Source organism: Lynx canadensis, chromosome D1 (genome assembly GCF_007474595.2).
Source record: "Lynx canadensis isolate LIC74 chromosome D1, mLynCan4.pri.v2, whole genome shotgun sequence".
Classification (NCBI taxonomy): domain Eukaryota; kingdom Metazoa; phylum Chordata; class Mammalia; order Carnivora; family Felidae; genus Lynx; species Lynx canadensis.
The window spans coordinates 1,024,717-1,040,112 of NC_044312.2; the positions used below are offsets into that span (position 1 = coordinate 1,024,717).

Sequence of the window (15,396 nt, forward strand, 5' to 3'; positions counted from 1 at the left end):
AACTCACGGACCGCGAGATCGTGACCTGGCTGAAGTCGGACGCTTAACCGACTGCGCCACCCAGGCGCCCCTGTTATGATTTATATTTTTAAAACAGACTATGCCAGGGGCTCCCGGGTGGCTCAGTCGGTTAATTGCCCACTTCAGCACAGGTCACGATCTCACCGGCGAGGAGTTCGAGTCCCGTGTCAGGCTCTGGGCTGACAGCTGAGGGCCTGGAGCCTGCTTCAGATTCTGTGTCTCCCTCTCTCTCTGCCCCTCCCTGGCTCTCTTTCTTGCAAAAATAAATAAACATGTTTAAAAATTTAAAAAATACAAAAATAAAAAAGACTACACCAGCTCTCTAAAGGAACAAGAGTGGAAACGGGGAATCTTGTCCGAGGCCTACTGCGTGGTGTCTCCAACCACCATAGAAGTGGCGACAACGGAAGCCGCAGATGGGTTTGGGATGTGGACTGGGTGTGGAGTCGGTTGCACGTGGCGGGTGACAGAAAGAGAGATTAAGGCTGACCCCTCGGTTTGTGGCTTGAGCACCTGGGTGGACGATAGTTCCACGTCCCATTCCTTGGAACGGGCCACTCTCAGAACTTGGCCTCAATGTCCCTCTGTCATCTCTGAGTCCTGCAAGACAGCCTCTCTCCAGAACGCGGGCAGAGCGAGCCACGGTAGAACCAAGTTTCGATGATCGTGTGTTGGTGTCTCCGTGGTCAGCGGTGCTCTGTCTGGGCAGCGCTGGGCGTTACCAAAGTCCACTGTCACCCAGGAGAGGTGCACGTGGGGTATCACCTGCAGTGACAGCAGATGGGAAGTAAGAACTATAGCTGAAGAGACGAAACTGGTTGTTGGAGGATCATTGCAATGCTGGGGAAATAGAACAGAAAGATTCCAACAAAAGCCCCCTCTGTAACAACATAGAAGAGAAAGAGAACATGATTTCAATGCTGGGTAAGCATGATCAGCGATAGCATGGGTGTAAGCTACAAGTGACTACAGAGTCTGGAGAGATTTTCACGTAAATTTATACAGAAAGTGGGGGAGAGGCAGGAGAGACGAGAGGATAGACCCTGTGATGGTCTCATCATACCAGAGGGAGACTGTGAGCTGACTCAGTAAGTGTTTACACTTTCAGGGGTCAGGAGGCCCAAGACTTTGCTTTGTGAGATCACAAGCTCAGGCCACTTTTACCAGGTCTGCTGTGTCCTCAAGGTGACATCCTGAAGAAGGGACGGTAGGGAGGCAATGGCCTCCATCGTCAACGAAAACTCATCACTGTACCTTTTCTTTTCTTTTTTCTTTTTTTTTTTAATGTTTATTTATTTTTGAGACAGAGAGAGACACAGCATGAGCAGGGAAGGGGCAGAGAGAGAGGGAGACACAGAATGTGAAGCAGGCTCCAGGCTCTGAGCCATCAGCCCAGAGCCCGATGCGGGGCTCGAACTCACGAACTGTGAGATCGTGACCTGAGCCGAAGTCGGACGCTTAACCGACTGAGCCACCCAGGCGCCCCATCACTGTACCTTTTCAAGTGGCCACGTAATTTTTCCCAAGACCTTTCATGTAGCCCACCCCAAATAAATAATACATGATATATGAGAATTTCATCATGTAATAAAAGCAAGGTAATACATTATAGGCATTTGTGATTTCTCCCAGGCCTTCCCCCCAGTCCTAACTCCTAAGTCCCCTTCCAGGTGAGGGGGGAGTGTGCCAGCCCCATCCTGAACCTTCGTTAAGCAGAATCAGTGGCCCAGGAGAGAGGGGCTGAGCCAAAGAAGCAAGAACGGATGCCAAGATGATGCAAAGGGCTATAATTTATTGGTCGGAAGAAGCAAAAGAAATCCAAGGAAGAGGAAAGAAAAGCAAAATGAAGAAACACAGGGATGACATTTAGAGGGAGTTTTTGGTGATGCTTTTGAGACTGGGGCTTTGAGTCACCTGTGGGCCGAAGACTCCCAGAGAGATGGATGGGGCCAAGCGGACGAAGCGCTATTACGTTACATGTGGAATTACACTCAGTATTCTTCAAGTTAGGCAAAGATTCGGATGACGTTTAAACGGCCTGTGATTACTGAACTAATTTCTTACACAGAACGGGAAGCCCTTCAGGGACTGGGTTGGGTCACCCCTTATCCGAGACTCAGGGGAGTATTAACCTCGAAGGTGATGTGAAGTCAGTAGAAATCATCCACAGGTTCTTTGAGGGGCACCTACTGTAATGACATCATGGAGGAAGGAACAGAATGGTATAAGCTGTGGCCAAACTCTTGAGGCTCTTATATTTGGATAAATGAAAGTTTTCCATAGGACACATAAGTAATAACATACCACCAAAAGGGATGTCATAAGACTATGAGGGCTGCTGAGTTGGTAGGAGGGTTTGCCTGTGGTTTGCTGGGTATGAATAGCTATTTTTCCTGTTCTATTTTTTAAGTTTGCCTCTCCCAAACTGTAATAATTTTTTTAAACTTGAAGATTCTATAATTCCACCATATATACCAAACAAAAAACACCATTCTTAGAAAAAAAAAAAAAAAGCATGGGGAAAAAGCACTCAGGGGTGATAGTTCTCCAGGTAATCTTTTTTTTTTCTCCTTTCCACTTTTGTTAATTTTTCCATTTTTCTAAAGTTAAAATTTTTACATATAATGTAATACTTTTAAGCCTTAATTTTAGAACTGTAAGTGTAATAATGATAAAAAATGTGTTGGGCACCTGGTTGGGCACTAGATGAAAGATAAGCATGATTTAATCTTCTCTTGAGTTTAGACCCGAGGAAGAAAAGACTAAAACAAAATTCTATGATGGAGAGCAAAATCCAGAACTTATTCAAATTCTTTCCCCCAGATATATTAAGGAGACTCTTTCCAATGGTCCAGTCTTTGTGCAGACATCGCTGCCATTTGCCTGATCATATGACTCGTATCTTGGTGAGGTTAACCTCGGAAAGAAGATTGTCCTGGGACCTCAGTATTTGTTTCTGATCTCAGCCCTGCAGCTGACTTACCGTGTATGAGGTCAAGCTATCTAACCAGTTTTACTCTTGACTTCTTCATCGTAAAAATAAGGGATTTACATGCGTTGTTGGTGGTAATGTAAAATGCTGCAGATGGCGTGGAAAACAGATTGGCAGTTCCCCAGAGTCCAATACAGAATCATCCTATTACCCAACAATTTTACTCCCAGGTATATACTCAAAGGAATGAAAAATGGACTCGGATATTGTAAATCCAGTATTTACAGCATTTTTCACAATATTGACAAAGGGAAACGAACGTCCATCAGCAAAGGAACAGATAAACCGAATGTGGTAAACGCATGGAAAATGTTCGACACTCAGTTCCCTACACCAACAAGCAATGCTCAGGCACCAGCTGTATGCGCTGCAGTTTAATTCACCTCTGACACTACCTACCTGGAGAGAGCTTCAGATGGCACAGGTGAGGGGTTCAATTCTCCCACCCCCAATACACACACACTTCGGTGGCCAGCTGCCAGTCACCCCGGTTGTTAGTCGTGCTTCTGACCGACTGGCTATAAATCAGAGGTTCCAAGGGCCTGTCCTTGGGTTTGATTTACTGGAGTGGCTCACTGAACTCAGGAAACCCCTTTAGTCACTGGAATACTGGCTTACTATAAAAGGACAGAACTCAGGAACCACCAGACAGGCTTACTATAAAAGGACAGAGCAAGGAATGGGGATAGGGCACCAGATCTCCACAGTGTTTACCAACCGGGATGCTCTCTGAACCCTGTCCTTTCTGGGTATTAATGGAGGCTTCATTACATAGGTACGGTGATGTAATCATCACCTGTGGGCCACGTTTTTACCTACAGCCCCTCTCCCCTCCCTGGAGGTCAGGGGCTGGGACTGCAGTCTCCCGTTCTGTGAGTCACCTGGCTGGTCCCCCTGGCAACGAGTTATCTTGCTCTAGTGACTGAGGGACTTTCCAAAAACCACCTCATTAACATAACAAAAGACACCTTGAATTTTCTCAGACTTTGGAAATTCCATGAGTTTTATTTAGATGCTGTCCTGCTGGAAAGGGAAATGAGGACCAGTATGCATTTCTTATAAAAGACGGGGCGCCTGGCTGGCTCAGTCCGTAGAGCGTGCGCTCTTGATTTTGGGTTGGGCGTGGAGCCTACTCCAAAAAACAATCCCACTATACACCATACCATGGAATATTCTTCAGCCGCAAAAGGGAACAAAGTTCTGAAACATGGATGGGCTCTGGAAACATGCTAAGTGAAATATGCCAGATGTAGAAGACAAATATTATGTGATTCCAGTTAGTGATTTAGAAATATCTAAACTATCTTTGAACTCATGTTCTAGAACACCATGGCCGAAGGGCTCATGAAAGAAGAGCAAGCCTATGTGGGCCATGAAGGATATGTTGTAACTAGTCCCCTAGACTCCGCGAGGACAGTGGAGCCCAAGTATGGCAAGTGGGAGACTGCGGGCCAAGTCCAGTGGGGAGAGGTGTTTTGTTTGGCTTTTGCAGTTTACCAACATAGCACTTAAGATTTTAAATAATTTGTTGCTAAAATGTAAAACCCAGGGGTATCGCGATAAAAAATTCTCACGTCTAATTCCTCTTGAAATATTGGAAGATGCAGTCCCAACTAGCTAGAGACAGTGCTTGCCCCAAACATCCCTCCCTCTTTACTTACTCCCAGCTGGCCTCACCGATGTTGCTACGTGACTTGCCTGTCCTGTGGCATTTGAATTTGGGGCCCCTCGCATCAACCAATGATCGGGTGAATTGTTTCTGAGAGCCCTACACTTGGGTTGTCAATGCTTTAAAAGCAAAGTGTCAGAGACATTTCTTTTTCTTAATTTAGTTCCTTTCACCTCATCTACCACACGGAAGGGACTGTTCTGGGCTACCACACAGGGTTTCAGTTTTCTGTAACTGACACAAATATATGTGAATAATTTTGTGAGCACAGAGTTCTAAAGAATGCTTAAAATAAAGAGATTTTTCATGCATGAAGTCTCTGAAGTTTGATCACTGCTTCCTTGAATATTCAAACATTTTATAACAACGTTTAAAAGCCTCTACTTTTACTAGGTTTATTTTCTATTTCAAAAGGAGTCATAAGTATCACATGAAAGTTGAAAGACAATTTAAACAATACACAGAAGTCTGTAAGAAAAAAAGTCCTTCCTGTTTGACCTCCCTAGGGGTAACCACAGGTGTTAGGTTTTTTCTCTCCAGACCTCTGTTTTTGTTTGTATGTGTGTTTTTGCACATACAGTTATGCAGAGATTTGTACGTGCAATTATATGAACATGGAAACATACAACAGGTCTTTTTTTTCCCACAAAAAAGAATTACACTGTAGTTATTGTTTCACAACTTGTTTTAATTGGACAATATATTGTGATCATGTTTCCATAGCTACACAAAGAGATATGCTTCCTCCTTTGCGATGACAGCGTGGCATCAGTGCATGGGTATAGTTTATTTAAAATTAATTATTTTGACAGATATTTAGGTTATCTCTGATTTCTCCTAATTTAAATTTACGGCACTGCACGCATCCCTCAGCCAATATCCTGGCGACACGGAAAAAGTGATTTTGAGGAGTGTATTCTTAGCAAGGAGATTATTCAGTCAGAGCATGTGTGTTTTAAAAATTCTGATCAGCATTGTGAAATGTACTTTCAAATTTATATTCCCACTCTTGCTGACACTGAACATTACCTCTTTGTCTTTTGCCAACGTGATAGGCAAGTGATGTAGTCTCATTTTGTTCAATTTGCATTTCTGTTTTTATTAACTGAGACAGCACACCTTTGGTTATTTTATTAGGCATTTGCATTTCCTCTTCTGGGAACGACGTGTTTACATCCTTAGTTGCTTAACTCTTATTTATGTACATGAAAATATATCTACAGATCTATAAACTAAGAGATGTTGCAAAACCCAGCTCCTGGCTCGGTGAGAATGTTTGCTCTTGTTCCTGGCCAGTGTATCAGCTTCCTCTTGTCGTGGCTTGTAGATGTCTGAATCAACGGTAAGATAAGTAACTTCTGTTCTTCTCCCAGAACAACTAGCTTGGTGTGGTGTGTAATTTAAAAAGAAAGAAATGACAAAGGTCTCTCACTGGCCTTTAGAAGATCGTAATCGAAAGCTATGAAATGCACACGGGAGCAAGTACAACAAAAATAATAAAAATCACTTGCCTTTGATCAGTGCTTTGCAGTTTGTGTTCTTTTGATAAATAAGGTGTAAATAAATAATGAAAAAATTAGGTAAAAAAGATAAGCACCGTAACGTAACAGGGCTTTAGGGGAAAGAGAAATAAATTGGTGCTGTGGGGAGTGGTATTGTGGAACAGGAGAGAATTCTGAGGACAATGGAGAGATGGAAGATAGGATGAGAAGGATTTTTGTGGGTAGAAGAGACAGAACAAGAGGGCGAGGGTCTATCTGGGAAAGAAAGATCATTGCCCTCTGAATTGAGCATCGCATTTGGAATGTCTGGGAAGTGGCCACAGCAGTGAAGAATCCTCTACCAACTTTTCTTCCTTTGAGCACCATGCTACCATTAACTCAATCTTGAGGTTATACTATACTTTTTTTAAAAAATTGGGTTAGCAATACTTATGTTGGTCAAAATAGACCTTAAAACAAAGACCGTAACAAGAAACAAAGAAAGTCACTACATGATGATAAAGGGAACAATCCAACAAGAGGATGTAGCAATAGTAAATACGTATGCACCCAACAAGAAAGCATCTAAATACATAAAGCAAATATTAACAGACATAAAGGAAGAAATTGACAGTAATGCAGTAATAGTAGGATCCTTTCATGCCCCGCTTACATCAATAGATACATCATCCAGACAGAAAATCAGTGCGGAAATAGTGGCTTTGAATGACACACTGGGACAGATGGACCTAACAGATATATCCAGAACATGCCCATCCCCAAACAACAGAATATACATTTTTTTCAAGTGCACATGGGACATTCTCCAGAAGAGATTGCATTTTAGGCTACAAAAGAAGTCTCAGTAATTCAAAAAGACCTTTTCTGCACCTTTTCTGACCACAACGCTATGAAATTTGAAGTCAACCACAAGAAAAACTCTGGAAATACACAAATACAGGCAGAGCAAACAGCATGCTACTAAGAATGAATGGGTCAACCAAGAAATCAAAAAAGAAATTAAAAAATACATGTAAACAAATGAAAATAAAAATACAACAGTCCAAAATCTCTGACATGCAGCAAGAGTGGTTCCAGGAGGGAAGTTTATAATAACGTAGGCCTGCTCAAGAAATAAGAAAAGTCTCAAATAAACACCATAACCTTACACCTAAAGGAGCTAGAAAGAGAGGACCAAACAAAACTCCAAGCCAGTGGAAGAAAAGAAGACAGAACAACGGGGAGAGTGTCTATCTGGGAAAGAAAGGTCACTCCCCTTTGAATTGAGCATGGCATTTGGAACATTTGGAAGTGACTGTAGAGGGAAGAATGCCCTATTAACTTTCTCCCTTTTGAGCACCATACTCCAGTTAACTCAATTGCAAGTTATTTCATAATTTTTTATCAGCCACATCTCATATGACTGGTTTATATTGAGTTTGAGGTGAACAGAAATCTTCTGGTGTTTGCACATGGACCTTGTCTGTGACCACAGGAGGAAGATACCACGTCTGAACCATGCTGTCCCTGACACAGTCACACGGTCACAGCAACATCCGTGAACTCACTGATTCCTTCGATCATTTGTTACAATATTCCAAAAACAGGTATCCCCGCCCACTCTGCATTAGGACTCTGTGCCCAGTCCTGGGGACACGAAGATGAGAACGTCAAGTTCCCTTCCTTGTGGAACACGAGGACCCCCACAGGCTGGGGGAAGGGAAGGCTTAGCTGCTCAGCTAGCTGCGACACTCCAGTCTCCAGGTGTCAGAGATAACACGTCAGAATCTGAGTGGCTTGAGGGCCTCCGGGTCTTGTGCACTCTTGTTACCAAGCGCTGGCCTCGCTGGGTGCCTGGAGCTCAGGGACTGGTGACGTGAGCTCCTGAGGAGGTGGTGACCCACGGTCTCATTCAGGGTGGCCTTGGTCTTAATTTATACTGTATTTTGTATCCTATCTGTTCACAGGTGAGTAGGCTTCAGTGGAAGAAGGAAGTTTACTGAAGCTTAAAATATTATTTCTTATTAACCAGATGGTTTAGGTGACCCTCTAGCATATTAGAAAGGTGCTATGGCTGTAAGGACAGTGGCATTATAATCTAACATAGTTAGACACCGGTTACTTCTTTGAAGGTACTTATGTTCAGATTGTCTGGTTTTGAGTTGTCTTGTTGCTTGTTGTAAACCATAAGTTTAACAATAATAAAGTATCTAATTTTCAACTCCCTGGGTTTCTGTATTAACAAAACAATTGTATTTTCCCCATGTCAAATAAATCAGATACTGTATTTATAAAACACCAATGAAAAAAGCCTGACTTCAGGGTTAAGACAGGCATAGTGAATGACACTGCCGTTAAGTGTTAGAAGACCGGACTTCTGGCCTCATTTCTGCCACTTCTAATTGTGGAGCCCAAGCCACAGACGTATAGCTCTAGTTTCCTCTTCGGTGAAATGAGAATGAGGAGTACTGATAACACCTATACACACACACACACACACACACACACGTTTTGGAAACAGCTTATTTTTTTTAAGTTTAGTTATTTATTTTGAGAGAATGAGGAGGGGAAGGGCAGACAGGGAGGGAGAGAGAGAATACCAAGCAGGCTCTGCACTGTCAGCACGAGGTCTGACGTGGGGCTCAAACTCACGATCTATGAGATCATCACCTGAGCCGAAATGAAGAGTCGGACACTTAATCGACTGAGCCGTGCAGGCGCCCCAGGAGGACTTATTTGACAAAGGAGTGTCTTATGTCCCATCCAACAGCAACGTGGAACTGTACCCATGAATTCAGGGGACACGAGCATGTGCTGACTCCAGAGATGTGAGGCTGGGCATCTGCCCCGCTAAACATACTCACTGTGGCGTCCAAAGCCCGATTCTCCATCCGTCCTTGCCTCATCTGCAAGCATCAGGGAAGCCCCTTAGTTCCTCAGAACTTCCATTTCTTCAGCTGGGATATGAGAATAATAAGAGCACCTCTGTCAAAGTGATGTTAGAAAGAAGACATGAGACAATTCATAGAAAACCCCTACTGTTGCATCTGGCTCAGCATGTGGTCAGTGTTACTTCTGTCTTCGTCTAAAATACTTAGGTCTAGCTTCCCTATGCTTCCTAGGAGCATGGTTTCATACGGTTTCTCCAGCCAGTAAGGCTCAAGCCTCTAGGATTATGCAAAAATGTTACTGATTTATAAATATTGTCATTGACAGGTGCTGGATAGCAGTAATAATTTTAATAATTTGGTCAGAATTATAATTTGAATGAAATCAACACAATATAGCTCTTATGAGTGGCAGGCCATGTTCTAAGAACATTACATATATTAACTAACTCAGTCCCCAACAAGGAGGAGTACTATTATTATCATCCCCTTTTTATACACGAGGAAGTCCAAGGGACAGGCCACACAGTTAAGTGGCAAAGGGTATTTAAAGCCAGGACGTTTGCGTCCAGAACTCATGCTCTTAACTACTTTGTTTGACTGATTATTTTATTTTTAAAATTATAATTAGTTTTTTTAATGTTTATTTATTTTTGAGAGAAAGAGAAAGAGTGCACACGTGAATCGGGGAGGGGCAGAGAGAGAGGGAGGACAGAAGATCTGAAGTGGGCTCTGTGCTGACAGCAGTGAGCCTGACATGAGGCTCAAATTCACTAACCGTGACTTGGTGACCTGAGCTGAAGTTGGATGCTCGACTGACTGAGCCACGCAGGCGCCCCTACTTTGCTGACTGTTTTATAAAAACTGTATACACTCCTGAGCATGTATTTGCTTTAAACATCAGAAAGTTTTAAGAAATCTGGGAAATCCTAGAATTAATGATGAAATATGAGAGGAAAGACCAGGTAGACTAAAACATTAAGATTTTCTGTGATAATAAAGAGAGAAAACACTAAATAAAGGGAACCTTTTTGAAATGAAATCAGTGAAACTCTGTGAGAATGGTCAAGTAGAATTACCAGTGTCACTGGCAATACAACATCCTAGACACCTCAGTTGACTTTCACAGTGAAAACGCATACAAATGCTGGATAAAGGATAAAGGGACATTTAGAAAACTAGACTTCAACAAATTGATGAAGTTAGGAATCTTCAAAGGCTAAACGGGAAGTGAGAAAAGCAAAAATACAAACAGGCCGAAGAGCTGGCTTTCTCCATGAGGACCTTTGCTAAACCAACCTCTGGTTTTCAAGTGACGGGGTTCAGGACACACTACCCTGAAAGATGAGGGACAGCGTTAGAAGAGGGCAGAAGCGGGCGGTCTCTCTGGCCTCCCCTGACCCTTCTCCCCAATGCAGGTCATGAGACCCTCCGGTGAGAGGGGTCCTCCCTATACGAGGAGAGAAGGAGCAGCCTCACCTCCGGGGTGAGGGAGAAGAATCCCAACAGGCAGGCCTGGCTAGGCCTCCTCCAGCTCACCCCCTCATCCCCTTTGTCCTATCCCACTTGTCCATCCTGTCCCCTCACCATCAAACCTGGTATAAAAACGCTGGTCATTTCCCTATGAAAGTTCTCAGGTCACGTAAAACTTCTATTAAACGAATTTGTACTGTTTGCTCCTATTAATCTGTCCTTGTCGGTTTACTTTCCGGATCCAACCAGGGACCCTGAGAGGGATGGAAAACTTTTTCCTCCCCTGCAGGAGCCCTTGAGGGACACAGGGGCCAGGGCCTGGGAGAGCAAAGAGCAAAGGCCTGGAGATTCCAGTGTCCTCTTAGTTTTCTTCCTCTCTCTTTCCTTCTGGAAGCTGGTCACATACCAGTCATCATTCCTGGCCCTCCTCCTTCAGCCATGCCTCTTCCTCAGTGGGTAGGAAGTGTAGTCGCAGGAGTCTCCTGGCGGCCTGGGACCTCCCTCCCTCTAGCTGCCTCTGCAGCCTCGACTCTCCCAGCTGCCCTTTCCCAGGCACTGTGCCTGGGGGGAAATGGTGAGTCAGAAGTTTCTACTAGGGACGAGTGACAAGCAGATCCGAGTAGAGACAGATTCTTTTCTGTCTTCCCATGGAAGAGAAAGGTGAGTCTCCCATGCGCTCGCCATCCTTTGTAGGAGCGTTAGCACTCTGGCATTTACCTCCCAATTTAAGCTTTCATTTGTTGTTTCATTCGATAAATATTTATGAAGGGCCCAGTCTGTGACAATTGGTTAAGTGCTGGGGACATAAGAAGGGAGGTGAGACGTATTCCCTGCCCTTCCAGAGCTTGAGTGGAACTCTCAGGAGTGGGCTGTTTCTAACCCCAGCTTGCAAACAAAGCGTGTGAAGCTCGGAGAGGCCAAGGGAAGAGTGGTCACAGGATTAAGGCTGCACCTGTCCCTTCTCTGGCCCTCGCTCCTTCTACCACATCCGCCGCTCACTGAGGATCTGTGCTAGCGAAGGCTTTTGGGTGGAAAATTACAGAAAAGGAAATCGAACTACCTTAAACTAAAACAGGAATTTGGGAATTGGGAATGAAACCAAGCCCTAGGAAGGGGAAGGGAGGGTGCGGGCACCAGGGGAGACCCGGCCTCAGGGAATCCTATGGACAGTGTTGAGAGTCTCTCCCTTGCTCTTGTATCTTTTGCATCCCCATAGTTTGGACTGACCTGTTATCTACTATGTCAGACAGATTCTCTCCAGGCACGGGGAGGTGGGGGGGGGTGCAGCTTACCGGCAGTCTGTCCCGCATCCTAATGACTCACGACAAAGGAAAAAAGGCTACTTCCCTGCTACCTACAGTTAGAACAATTCTGGGGAAAGTGGATTTATTCTACGTGTACCATAAGCACACCTCTGGAGCCGCCCTTGACACCAGAGGGGTGAGGAGTTCTGATCGCCTCTACCTGTGTCCCCCTACTTCTGTAGCCAAGGATGACAATGCTTATAATGGAAAGAAGGGGTGGTGGCCCCAATGCGGCCGCTGCATGCTGAGAACAGTGCCAACACTCAGTAGGTACCTGATGACATCAGCCAAAAAAGAAGCAGCAATCCCAATAAGGGTCTGGCACAGCACTTTTACGTCAATACTAATGGTACCATCTTCTAATATTCAAATGCTGTATTGATGAGCTTTGTTCTACTAGATAGGCTCTAAAAAATTAATTAGGAAGCCTGTCCTGCTTTATTCTTGTCTAAATAACATTCGATATATATGTTCCTTGATGTTTAAAAAAAAATTCACCCATAAAAACATTGGGAACTAGGTTTTGGAAAAGGATGCTGATACTTATTTAAAATTCTTTCCTGGCCGGGGGGGGGGGGCGCCTGGCTGGCTCAATCGGTGAAGCATGCGACTCTTAATCTTGGGGTTGTGACTTCAAGCCCCACGTTGGGTGTAGAGATTACTTAAAAATAAATAAAAATTAAAAACAATAGAATAAAATAAAAATTCTTTCCTGGGTATTGAGTGTATTTAAATTTGTATAATTGGTAACATATGATAGATATTCAAACTACGTTAGTTTCCTCTCCAACTGGAAAACAGAGGAGATTGTAATGCTAAAGATGACTGAGAAAGGGTATAACTTTAAGGTGACTTAAGAATTTTAAGAAGATTAATATGAGAGCAGTGCTGAAAAAGAAAAGTATCAGAGAACGTTTTGGGACCGTGCTTCTCAAACAACTGGTGATGAAGAACCAACTGCTTTTCTCTTTTAAAAACTGAATGCTGATCACTTGTAAGACACTATTATGAGGAGCAGGAAAATAAAATTTGAGTAACTGGTATACAAAACGCAGCCCGATGCCCTACTTTTAGATTCAATAAAATCACTCTCTCACATTACTGTAAATGCTTCTAAAGAGTATCTCCGTTTCTTCCTTGCCTTGGATTGGACTGGGAATCCCCTTTTCAGGGAGGGGAACTAGCAGCAAGGTTGTGCAATAACGCCCGTGTCGGCACCGTCAAAGACCACCAGGCACGCACCTGCTCCTGAGCAAGCAGGGTTGTTGCTCAGTGTACCCAGGGAGACAGCGCACCCTGCAACACGTTAGCAAGAAGTGACTGAAAAGGACTTTTGGGGGAGGATTTCGGCTTCTGTTAGGTCATACTGAGACATGGTTGGATGCTGTCCTCAAGCAGGGGCAATTCTATGAGTGGGTACAGGACGAGGACAGGGATAAACAGAATCCAAAGCTTTCACTGGCCCAGAGACAACGGCAGTCATTTCCGCTAGGATGGAAAACATTTTGGTTATTTTTGTGGCTTGGACGTGTTCCTGTTTTTGTCTGTGTTCAGACAAGCTCACGGAGCCGCCCGGTCTCAGGATGTTCTGCGAAACTGTTTGTGCACTCACCAGTGGTGAGGGCCGGGCCAGAGGCAGGGTGTGGTGAGGGCCAGGCCCAGAGGCAGGGTGACTTTCTCTTTCCCACGGCTGTGAGGGGACACATGGGACACACTGTAAAAGGTTAAAAACATTTGAAGGTAAAGGAACCAGATGTGGGGAGTCGCTCACATGAAGGGTTTGTGCCCCCGCAGGCCTGGGCTGGAACTCAAGAGTCTGCATTTCTAACCAGTCACCAGGCCCAGGCGTTGCTGATGATGCCAGGGCCAGGCCATACTCGGAAAACCGGTGAGGTTGGTGAAGGTTATCAAAGGTGGGGATGTTTACAGGAAGGAAAGACCTACTGTAGTTAGCCGTGTTCCCAGGATAAAGTCTAGAGCTTTCTGGAAATACTCTGGTGTGGTTCTGACCCTGGGCTGCACTGTGCCTGTTCCTGGTTTAAATTACCACTCTCTGAGGGGCATGTTCACAAAGGAAGATTCTGTCCAAAGTAATGGGTGCAGATGGTTGACAAATAAGTTTGTCATTAACGTGAAAATAAGTTATGTGTTTATGGTCCACATTCCAGGAAGTTCCCAGTTACAAAGAAGCAGATCCATTTTAGGAAAATGGGTTTGAAAACCAGCAATTCAACTGGATTATCTGCAAACTGACTTATTCACAAGTAGATGTTGAACGAAATGCAAAGTAACTCTCACAATCCCCTTTTTACCTATTTTATTCTGTGGCCTTAAGACACAATTCCTTTTGTAAGGAAGATGTAATTGCTTATCCTTTTGAAACATATACATGTCTGTACCCAAAAAAATTGAGTTTCTGCCCGACTTTGTTTATTCTTTCCTGAGACATCTGGTGAAGAGAGGAAGTGGTAAATACGGTGGAAACGGCGGGATCTCTAATTGTTCTGAATAAAGGTTTTGACTTTCCTCTACATTTGGCTGCAGAGGGGATAAAAGAAACCAAGTGTGACCGATTATGTGCTGGCTACTTTATTACGTTGACTGGGTTACAGAAGAACTTTGACCAAGTCCTTGTCCTCAAGGAGGCTCCAGTCCATTGGAGGGACACAGCCACAATCAGCTAGAGAGAATAAAGTGTCACGGGTGTTGTGCCAGACATTTGGATAAGGACGTTGAGACTGGCAACCACAGATACTAAGTGAGGAGGGAACATGGCAGATGACAGGGGAGAGCGGAGGCAAAGTTCACAGCGGAGCTGACCTTGGGGTTGAGCCTTGAAGTGGAGGAAGGACTGAAGGAGGGCGAATCCCGGAGGGAGGCGGCGGGGTCAGCCTGTCCAGAGGGCGGGGGCGGGGAGTACCAGACCTGTCCCCAGCGAGCCCGCGCTAACCCTCGCGGGGCCGGGGCAGCGGCACAGGTACCGCGGCCTGGCTGGTGGCCCTGCTGTGACCCCGAGGTCCTCGCACACGCGTGAGCAATGCCGTCCGTGTCCCCCCGGCACCCCTGGAGAGTAAGACGGAAGAGGGGACTCCCTTCCGTCCCGCACGGGTCTCCTTCCCGAGATAAAGCGCATCAAGACGAGATGGGCGAGAAGGCACCTCCCGGCCGGGCCCGGTCACCGGTGAGCGGTGCGGGGTCGCGGCCCGCGGCAGGTGGAAGGGCCACCGAGAGACCCGCAGATACAAGCCTGAGCCCGGAGCCGGGATCCGCTGCAGGTTTGCAGCTAAGACCGGAAACCTGGGGACGCGAGAATCATGACCTCTCTTCGTGGCCCTCACCCGTGGGGCGGCGTCACGTGGCCTCCAAGCTGCCGGCACCTCGGGCCGAAGAGGGCCAGCGTCCGCCGCCCCAGCAGCTCGCACCCCCTCCAGTCACGCCCTGGGGCCGCTCGGGCCCACGTGGCCTCACCTGCCTGTGGTCCTCGTCGGCACCGTGCTGTCGGCTCCGCCGCTTCTGGCGGTTTCCCTGACACATTTAGGACGCTGGAATATTGGCCCAAGCTCTGAAA

The 15,396-nt window shown here is 45.4% G+C and overlaps 1 long non-coding RNA gene across 1 annotated transcript; it reads right to left on the reverse strand.

Moving 5' to 3' along the window:
• Positions 1-340: 340 nt before the first annotated feature.
• LOC115524520 lies at positions 341-15,396 on the reverse strand. The gene is made up of 3 exons (XR_003972122.1): positions 15,297-15,396; positions 9,028-9,120; positions 341-786 (listed from the first exon to the last, which is right to left on the reverse strand). It is a non-coding gene; the product is annotated as an uncharacterized LOC115524520 (long non-coding RNA).